At 40.2% G+C, this 10856-nt stretch overlaps 1 protein-coding gene across 1 annotated transcript in view; it reads left to right on the top strand.

Moving 5' to 3' along the window:
• Positions 1-12: 12 nt before the first annotated feature.
• Positions 13-10856, top strand: part of SCAPER (S-phase cyclin A-associated protein in the ER) — a 605860-nt gene continuing 595016 nt past the window's right edge. Inside the window, exon 1 of the mRNA XM_011982670.1 lies at positions 13-99. The gene's annotated coding sequence lies outside the window, so the exon portion shown is untranslated. The remainder of the gene's footprint in view (positions 100-10856) is intronic.

Raw genomic sequence — 10856 nt, 5'->3', positions numbered from 1 at the left:
TCCGCGAGGGGCGTGCGTAGCGCAGACCCGGGCGGGTCCGGGCTGGGGCGCGGGCCGTCTGAATGCCTTCCGGGGACTAGGGGACAAAATGGCGGCGGGGTACGCCCTTTCACCCCCTCCCCTCACCTGGGAGTGCGGGTGGAGCGGGGCAGGGATCGTTGCTGGGGGAGGGGAGCCGCGGTAGCCTGGGGAGGGCTCAGAGGTCGGCCTCGGAGGCCTTGGGACGGGGGCGGGAGTGAGCCGCGTCCGGGCCTCCTCTGCGGGCTCATCTGGGGTGTTAGGGACGTAAGACCCCGCACACTACGCGGTCTGAGGGATGAGTAGGGGGCTGCCGCGTCACCTCACTTGGGGGCAGCCCCGGCCGCGGGTGACGAGGCTTCTGGAATGTCTAAATGCGAGCGGCTCCTGGAGGAGCCGCCCTTCGTTTGACAGGTGATCGTCATCGTCATCTTTCATTCTCAGCGGGGTTTACCGTGCTTTCCCTGTACTCTGATCTTAGCTCTACCCAGGAAACAGGGCAGGAATGGCCTCTCCGTCTTCCAGATGCGTGAGCTGAGGCCTGGAGGAGTGAAGAGCCCCTCGCACCTGGGAGTTGTGGGACCCAGCCTCCTGCCTCTGTTGCTGCTCTTCTCCCAGCACTTCCTTCGCGCCTTCCCCTACACCGTTTTCCAGTCTCGTTCGTGGGAACGGCAGCAGGGAGGAACGGGATTGTTAGAAAGCAGACACAAAACTGGTCCTCAGAGCAACATGTGCTGTTGTTAAGGGGGCCCCCGCTGAGATGAGGCCACCTGTTTGTGAGCAGCTTCCTGTTGCTGGTGGACTGCATCTCTTATTCTAGTTGTGATAAGTTATCTTCCGTGAAAATAGCTCTTCACTAATAGTCATTTTACCAAACAGATACTAATTCCTTATATGAATTATAGTTTGTCTTAGCTTATGGATTAATTTCATCATTAACTTTTCATCTTCTTAAATAATCTATGGTAGAAGGATGGGTGGGCTAGGAGTAATGCTTATTTTATGAATGGAAAAACGGGGGCTCAAAAGGTTATTATTTGCCTTAGATCACCAGCTGGTGAGTGGTAAATCTGGTATTAAGTTTTCTGACCTAAGGTTAGTAGTCTGACCACTGTCCTACTCTGGCCTATTCTGGTGCTCTGTCCCTTCTATTATTTCTGTTAACTATGACTTTTCCTCAAAGTTTGTTGGTTGCAGATGATTTATGCCACTTGAAATGAAGAATGATATTCACGAAATAATTTTTTATCAATCAAAGAGTCAATTTTTAATGTGTTTTGGAAGGTTGTCTTTGTGGGAGAAGTAATCTGATGGCTTTGAAGGCAGATTGAGTTGAGTTTGAATCTCAGCTCCACCCCTTGTTTTTGGCAAATTAATTTCTCTGAGCCTTTCTCATCTGTAAAGTAGGAATAATATCCACCTCATGAATTTGTTGATAGTAATAAATTAGGTGTCTGTAAAGCATTTAGAACTGTTCCTGGCCCATGGTAAGCCCTCAACAAATGCTCTTTTCCTTCTTTCTTCACACTCCCTTGAGCTGCATTACAAATATTCTCTATGTGTCTTTGGTCCAGTTGGGTCTGGTATAACAAAATACCTCAGACTGAGTGGCTTATAAACAACAGAAATTCATTTCTTGCAGTTCTGGAGGCTAGGAAGTCCTAGATCAAGATGTCTGATGATTCAGTGTTTGGTGATAGCCTGCTTTCTGGTTAATAGATGGCACCCTCTAGCTGTCTCCTTACATGGTGCAAGGGTGAAGGGGTCTCTCTCTGGCCTCTTATAAGGGCATTTATCCCATTCATTAACACTCTGCCCTCGTAATACAGTCATCTCCCAAAGGCCCCACCTCCTAATATGACCTTGGAAACTAGGATTTCAACACGAATTTTGAAGAACACAAACATGCAGACCATAGCATTATGGTTAATCACTTGGTTGTTCAGGTCAAACAACCATGGAAATGTAATCAGCAGTACTGTACAAATGTGTTTTAAAATAAATTTTGGTGACTGGGGTCCAAAGGATGAAGTATTCTAAACGGACTTTAAAAATGTTTGCCCTTGGTGCTTCATAGGTATTTTAAGAACTCCTAAAAGATTGATAGTAAGGCCATTAATCTCTTCAATTAGCTACAGGAGTGTTTTAAAGATAAGTAAGATGAAGGGACTTGAGATTCTGTCATTTCTTTCACTTTCTTTTTTCTTGAAACCGAGTCTCACTCTGTCACCCAGGCTGGAGTGCAGTGGGGCGATCTTGGCTCACTGCACACTCCACCTCCTGGGTTCAAGCGATTTTCCTGCCTCAGCTTCCTGAGTAGCTGGGACTACAGGCGCTCACCACCATGCCCGGCCAATTTTTTTTGTATGTTTAGTAGAGATGGGGTTTCGCCATGCTGGCCATGCTGATCTCTGACCACAGCCCAGATTAGTTTTAAAGGAGAAACAACTTCTTTGGGAATCACATGTGAATGTTATTTAAACACTTAGAAAGTGGTGGTGTTATTTAGGGGGAAGTTTAATAGAATTCTCTCTAAGGGTACAATCTGATATCCATTGTGTAATTGGCATTTCTGAAATTGTAGAAGAGAAAACTAAATGGCTGGCATAGCAAAACTTAAATCAATAAAATTCTGTTTGCAGTTTCTGCTGGATGGTAACTTTTTTTTTTTTAATTCAACTGTTGTTCAACTTTTATTATATGGTAAGGGTACATGTGTAGATTTGTTACATGGGTAAATTGTTTGATGCTGATGCTTGGGGTCCCAACTATCCCATCACACACACAGGCCATAAGCACAGTAGACAACAGGTGGTTTTTCAGCCCACGCCCCCCTTGGTGTAGTGATCCCTAGTGTCTGTTGTTCGTAACTTTTACCATCATGTATTCACTGTTTAATTCCCACTTATAAGTGAGAACACACAGTATTTGGTTTTCTTTTCTCACGTTAAGTCACTTAGGACAGTGGTCTCCAGCTCCATCCGTGTTACTGCAGAGGGCTTGATTTTGTTCTTTTTTATGGCTGCATAGTATTCCGTGGTGCATTTGTAGCTAACCTTTTTCACAAACATGTTTGGCTTTCACTGATTGGCTGTGAGTCTTGTGAAATACAAAGAGTGAAAAGATCTGCAGTCCAGTGATGGAGCTAGCTTTAAAAATTATTAGAGGCCGGGTATGGTGGCTCACGCCTGTACTCCCAGCACTTTGGGAGGCCGAGGCAGGCAGATCACAAGGTCAGGAGATCGAGACCATTCTGGCTAACACGGTGAAACCCCGTGTCTACTAAAAATACAAAAAATCAGCTGGACATGCTGGCATGTGCCTCTAGTCCCAGCTACTCAGGAGGCTGAGGCAGGAGAATTGCTTGAATCTGGGAGGTGGAGGTTGCAGTGAGCCAAGATCGTGCCACTGTACTGCAGCCTGAGCAAGACAGCGAGACTCTATCTCAAAGAAAATTATTAGAAAGAAATTATTTATGGAAAGACTTTTTCTTCTGTGACATGAAACACTAAAGATTTCATGAAGTTTTGCCAAAATGATAACTTCTTAAAGTAATAAGTTCATTTTATGTTTTGAAACATACACAAAAGAGAATAGTATGATGAACTGCTATGTATCAATCTATTTCAAAAATTAGCTATACATTATACATAGGCAGTATTATTCCATAAAAGTTGCCTCCCCACTAAACTGTTTTGAAGCAAGTTTCAGACATCGTATTTAATTTGTCAAGATTTTTGTATGCATTAGGACTGCTTTTAATTCAGTATTGGAAAAGAGAGAGAGTTTCAGTATTTTCAATCGAGCATGCCACTTTCATGAGAGAAAATAAATAACTTGGTTGACATATTCATGGCAGTATATATAGAAGTAATCAGAATTGAAAATCTTATTAAACAATTTAGAATTATAAAATGTCTATATTGCTCTTCAAATTACTGTTTTTTCTTTTGAGATGGTGTCTTGCTCTGTCGCCCAGGCTGGAGTGCAGTGGTGGGATCTCGGCTTACTGCAACCTCTGCCTCCCGGGTTCCAGCAATTCTCCTGCCTCAGCCTCCCGAGTAGCTGGGACTACAGGCGCCTGCCACCACACCTGGCTACAAACTACTCATTTTTACCATAATACATGTATTTTCCGATTAGCAAAGATGTGAACAATTATTGGTAGTTTTTGAGTATGCCTGCAACAACATTAAAGTATCAGACTCAGAAAGGCAAATACTCAGATTTTCTTAAACATTGGAAAAGGCAAAAACATGGGTGACAGACTTTGTGAACCCTGGAGAGGAACTGTGATTGCAAACCTCAATTTTTCTACAATTTATTGACCAATATGTGGATAATTCATAGATATACTATCCTGGCTTCAGTTAGATGGGCCCCTATATTTTGGAGTAGGGCTACCAGCAGGCTTCTCACTGCTTTGGGTCTGCCATTTACTCCTTGCTCTTTTACAACCTGTGTACCCAAACTTGGATAAAGAAAAGATATACCTTTCCTGGCACTTGAGCCCATCTTTACATTTCCGTCTCTAGGATTCTTAGGCATCTCCACAGATATTCCGGAATTGCAGGGCAGAATAAGACAAGTGAGACTTCAGTTCTGAACAAGGCAGGAACTTGTTCAGACACTTTGGGCTCAGCCAGACCTAGTGTTCATTCCCTGTTTACTGCCTTTTGTCTTTGATTTTTTGGGTGCTGCACTTTCTGCTTGGCCACTGTTTTTTTTGCAGTCCCGAGTTTCTCAAATTTCATTTACTTGAGTACCCCTGTCAGTATTTTGCCATATCCATATTTCTTGTGTATTAACTGATTTTACATTTAAGATAGTGTTACAGATTTTTGAGTAAATGTGATTTTATTGAAAGAAAATTATGTAAATTGTTTTATAGGTGGTACTTAGTTATGGCAAATATCATGAAGGTAGTAACTGAATGATTGCAATTTTGGACATTTTGGATTAGGACATAGCTTGCTTTCTTTTTTAATTTAAAGCTTTATTGACTTCATATACCATAAAATCCACCCATTTAAAATGTACACTTCAGTGATTTTAATGTATTCACAGAGTTGTGGATCCATTACTGCAATCAACTTTAGAACATTTTCAGTACCCCAATGTGAAACCCCATAAGCATTAGCAGCTATTTTCCATTCTGGCCTCCCTCCCCACTTCCCCATCTTATCTCCAGCTCTAGCCACCCACTAATCTACTTGCTGTCTTTATGGATTTGCCTATTCAGGACATTTCGCATAAATGGAATTGTACAATATGAAGCCTTTTGTGTCTGACTTCTTCCATTTAACATAGTGTTTTCAAGGTTCATCCATGTTGTAGCATGTATCAGCCCTTCATTCGTTTTTATGGACGAATAATATTCCATCATATGGATATACCACATTTTATTTATTCATTTATCAGTTCGTGAACATCTTGCATTGTTTCTACTTTTTGGCTATTGCTGCTGTCAATATTCTTGTAGAAGTTTTTGTGTGGACTTGTGTTTTCATTTCCCTTGAGTATAAACCTAGGAGTAGAATTGCTGGGTTATATGGTGGCTTATCTTTTACTTTTTGAGGAACTGCCAGATTGTTACCAAACCAGCGGTACTGGTTTACATTTCCATTGCAGTGTGTGAGGATTCCAGTTTCTCCACATCTTCTCCAACAGTTGTTTTGTCTGTCTGTTTGACTGTAGACATTTTGGTGGGTACGCCCAAGTTACGTCTCATTGTGGCTTTGATATGTATTTCCCTAATGACTAGTGATTTCAACATCTTTTCATATGCTTATTAGCCATCCGTATACATTTTTTGGAGAAATGAGAACATAACCCTTTTAACCTGACATAGTTATGCTATTTAACCTGACATGGGTTCTTATTCTTCCTCTTGGTTGCTCTCTGTTGGCTTTTTATTCATATAATCAAGTGAATTGCTCCCCAGAAATCCTTTGTGGTAATCTAGTGTGAAGTATACATCTCCTACTGGTGTTTATTTTTACACTGTAGTACCTGTTTACCTAAGTGCACCTGGAAATATCTGGAATTTATTTAAAAACAAAGTTAAGCATTTCAGTTCAGAGGCAGAGACAATAATCTGTCAGATGCCTAATTGAACGCACAAGATGCGGTGATGTAAGGATTTGAAGTTAATCAGTATCTGGTGGGACTTAAGAAATAATAACTCAGTCTTTTCTTTTTTTTTTTTTTTTTGAGATAGAGTCTCTCTCTGTCACCCAGGCTGGAGTGCAGTGGTGTGATGCCAGCTCACTGCAACCTCTGCCTCCTGGGTTCAAGCAGTTCTCATGCCTCAGTCGTCCGAGTACCTGGGACTTCAGGTGCGCACCACCACACCCAGCTAAGTTTTTGTATTTTTGGTAGAGATGGGGTTTTGTCATGTTGTCCATGCTGGTCTTGAACTCCTGAGCTCAGGCAACCTGCCCGCCTCAGCCTCCCAAAGTGCTAGGATTACAGGTGTGAGCTGCTGTACCCGGCTAATCTTGAACTAACCTTTTTCCTTTTTGTAGGAAAAGGCCTGTAATTAAGAGTTTGTGAACTCTGGACTGAAAAATTTTAAGTGAGAGCCTAGTTTAATCTGTAATTTGGAAGTACTTTAAATTTAAATCATTACAGGGTTTTAAAGCTGTAATTGTAGTGCAGTGCAATCATATATCAGAAAATCTGAAAATAACAAATTACCCATAATCCTCTGGTGCACAGCTACCAAGTATTGAGTGCTGGTTGTTTGCCATCAGATATTTCTTCATGTTTACTTTCTTTGATTTTGAAAATAACCCTACAAAGTAGATATTTTTACTCTTGTTTTATAGCTGTGTACCCTGAGATTCAAAAGTGTTAAAGAATTTGTCTAAAGGCTGTGTAGTTTGTAATTGGCAGACTTGGGATATGTATTTGTGTCTGACTTCAGAACTTACTCTTTTTTAAAAAAAAAGTTAATATTTTTAGAGATGAGGTCTCACTCTGTCACCCAGGCTGGAGTGCAGTAGCACGATCATAGCTTACTGCAGCCTCTATCTCCTGGGTTCAAGTGAGCCTCCTTCCTTAGCCTCCCAGGGAGCTGGGACTACAGGTGTGTGCCACTATGCCTGGCTATGTTTTTGTATTTTTGTATTTTTGGTGGATTTCTGGTATTATTTTGTATTTTAGTGTATTCTCCACATTGCCCAGGCTGGTCTCAAACTCTTGAGCTCAAGTGGTCTGCCTGCGTTGGCCTCCCAAAGTGCTAGGATTATAGGGTTACAGGTATGAACCACTGTGCCAGGTCTAGGATTGTTTTTTCTATTTTTGTGAGAAACGTCACGGAGATTTTGATAGGGATTATGTTGAATTTGTAGATTGCTTTGGGTAGTATGGATATTTTAACGGTGTTAATTCTTCCAGTTCATGAACATGGGATGTCTTTCTCTTTATTTGTGTTATTTTCAGTTTGTCATCAATGTTTTATGGTTTGCAGTGTATAGATCTTTCTCTTCCTTGGTTAGATTTATATCCTAAGTATTTTAATATTATTATTATTATTTTTGTTGCTAAAATAAACAATAAAATAAACAATCCTAAAATAGGATGTCATTCTGTCACCCAGTCTGGAGTGCAATGGTATGATCACAGCTCACTGCAGCCTTGACCCCCCCAGGCTCTGGTTATCCTCCCACCTCAACTTCCTGAGTATCTGGGACTTCAGGTACACCCGACCATGCCTGGCCAATTTTCGTATTTTTGGTAGAGACAGGGTTTCGCCATATTGCCCAGGCTGATCTTGAATTCCTGGGCTCAAGTGATTGGCCTGCCTTGGCCTCCCAAAGTACTGGGATTACAGGTGTGAGCCACTGTGGCCAGCCTTTTATTGTCTTTCATGTCCTTCATGCTGTTGTAAATGGGGTTTTTTTTTGATTTCTTTTTTGGATGGTTCATTGTTAGTGTGTAGAAAAGCTACTGATTTTTCCATTTTGTATTTTGATTTTATATACTACAACTTTACTGAATTTATTAGTTCTAATAGTTTTTGGTGGAACCTTTAGGGTTTTCCGTATATAAGATCATCTCATCTGCAAACAGACAATTTCATTTCTTTTTTTCCTAACTTGGGTACTTTTATTTTATTTTTTTTCTTGACTAATTGCCCTTGCTAGAATTTCCAGGACTATATTGAATAGAACTGGATGAGATGGCATTCTTGTCTTGTTCTTGATCTCAGAGGAAAAGCTTTTAAATTTTCACTGTTGTGTATAATGTTAGCTGTGGGCTTGTCATCTATGATCTTTATTATGACATTACTTATGTACCTAATTTATTGAAAGTTTTTATCTTGAAAGGATGTTGAATTTTGTCAGATGCTTTTTCTGCATTTATTGAGATCATATGATTTTCATTCTTTGTTCTGTTAATGTGGTGTATCTGATATGTTAATTTGCATATGTTGAACCATTCTTGCAACCCACAAATAATTCCTACCTGATCATAGTGTATGATGCTTTCAATAAGCTGTTGGATTGGTTTGCTGGTATTTTGTGGAGGATTTTTGAATCTATATTCATCAGGGATATGGGCCTGTAATTTTCTTTTCTTCTAGTGTTTATGTCTGGCTTTGGTATTAGGGTAATGTTGGCCTTGTAAAATGAGTTTGGAAATATTTTCTTCAGTTTTTGGGAAGAGTTTGAGAAGGATTGGTATTAATTCTTCATTAAATGTTTGGTAGAATTTGCCAGTGAAGCCATGAGGTCCTAGGTTCTTCTCTCTCCTGAGTTTTTTATTACACAATCAGCCTTCTTACTTGTTATTGATCTGGTCAGATTTTTTATTTCTTCATGATTCAGTCTTGGTAGGTTGTATATTTCTAGGAGTTTACTTATTTTCTCTAAGTTATTCAATTTGTTGGCATGTAATTATTCAAAGTAGTCTTTTATGATCCCTTTATTTCTGTAATATCAGTTGTAATGTTTCCTCTTACATTTATAATTTTGTTTGTGTCTTCTTTTTTCTTAGTCTAGCTAAAGGTTTTTCAGTTTCATTTATCTTTTTCATAAGAGTTTCATTTCAACTCTTAGTTTCATTGATCTTTTCTGTTTTTCTAGTCTCTATTTCATTGATTTTTTCTCTGTTATTATTTCCTTCCTTATGCTGACTTTAGATTTATTTTGTTCTTTTTTTAGTTCTTTGAGGTGTAAACTTAGGTTATTTATCTGAGTTGTTTCATCTTTCTCTTTTTTTCTTTTCATAGTTGGGATCTTGCTATGTTGCCCAGGTTGGAATGTATAGACTAGTTTCAGGCATGATCATAGCACACTACAGCCTCGAACTCTTGGGCTCAAGCAATCCTCCCACCACAGTCTCCTGACTAGCTGAGATTACAGGTGTTCACATCATGCGAGGCTGAGGTCTGTGTCATTTTTTTTGAGTTGAAGTCTCACTCTATCACCCACGCTGGAGTGCAGTGGTGTGATCTCAGCTCACTGCAACCTCCACCTCCCAAGTTCAAGCAGTTCTCCTGTCTCTGCCTTACAAGTACCTGGGACTGCAGGCACGTGCCACTGCACCCAGCTAATTTTTTTGTATTTTTAGTAGAAATGGGGTTGCACCATGTTGGCCAGGCTGGTCTTGAACTCCTGACCACAGGTGATCTGCCCACCTCGGCCTCCCAAAGGGCTGGAATTACAGACCTGAGCCACTGTGCCCAGCCCTGTCTGTCTTTATGTAGGCTTTTATCACTATAAACTTGCCTCTTAGAACTGCTTTTATTGTATCCCATAAGTTTTGCTATGTTGTATTACCATTTTCACTTGTTTCAGATACTTTTTGATTTCCCTTTTGATTTTTTTCTTTGACCCATTGATTGTTTAGTTGTGTGTTGTTTAATTTTCACATATTTGTGAATTTTTCAGTTTTCTTCCTGTTATTTCTAGCTTTATACCATTGTGGTCAGAAAAGGTACTTATCATTTAAATCTTCTTGAATTTGTTGAATTCTTGAACTTCTTGAGTTTTGTGGCCTAACATATGATCTATCCTAGGGAATATTGTGTGTGCTTGAAAATGTTTTGTATATTCTGCTGCTGTTGGTTGGAATGTTCTGCATATGTCTGTTAGGTCCATTAGGCCTACAGAATTGTTCAAGTTCACTGTTTCTTTGTTGATTTTTTTTTTTTGTCTGGATGATCTATCCCTTGTTGAAAGTGGGATATTGAAGTCCCCTACTATTAACGTATTGCTGTCTATTTTTCCCTTCAGTGGCGTTAAAATTTTGGTGCTCCAATGTTGGGTGCATACAGATCTACAGTGGTTATATCCTTTTGATGAATTGTCCCTTTATCATTATGCAATGACTTTCTTTTTTTTTTTTTTATTATTATTATACTTTAAGTTCTAGGGTACATGTGCACAAAGTGCAGGTTGTTACATAGCTATACATGTGCCATGTTGGTTTGCTGCACCCATCAACTTGTCATTTACATTAGGTATCTCTCCTAATGCTATCCCTCCCCCAGCCTCCACCCCACGACAGGCCCCACCCTGTGTCCAAGTGTTCTTATTGTTCAATTCCCACCTATGAGTGAGAACATGCAGTGTTTGGTTTTCTGTCCTTGTCATAGTTTGCTGATAATAATGGTCTCCAGCTTCATCCATGTCCCTGCAAAGGAAATGAACTCATCGTTTTTTATGGCTGCATAGTATTCCATGATGCATATGTGCCACATTTTCTTAATCCAGTCTATCACTGATGGACATTTGGGTTGGTTCCAAGTCTTTGCTATTGTGAACAGTGCTGCAGTAAACATACGTGTGCATGTGTCTTTATAGCAGCATGATTTATAATCCTTTGGG

This window comes from Mandrillus leucophaeus, unplaced genomic scaffold (genome assembly GCF_000951045.1).
Source record: "Mandrillus leucophaeus isolate KB7577 unplaced genomic scaffold, Mleu.le_1.0 Scaffold241, whole genome shotgun sequence".
In the NCBI taxonomy this organism is placed as follows: domain Eukaryota; kingdom Metazoa; phylum Chordata; class Mammalia; order Primates; family Cercopithecidae; genus Mandrillus; species Mandrillus leucophaeus.
This window is presented reverse-complemented; position numbering and strand designations above follow the sequence as displayed.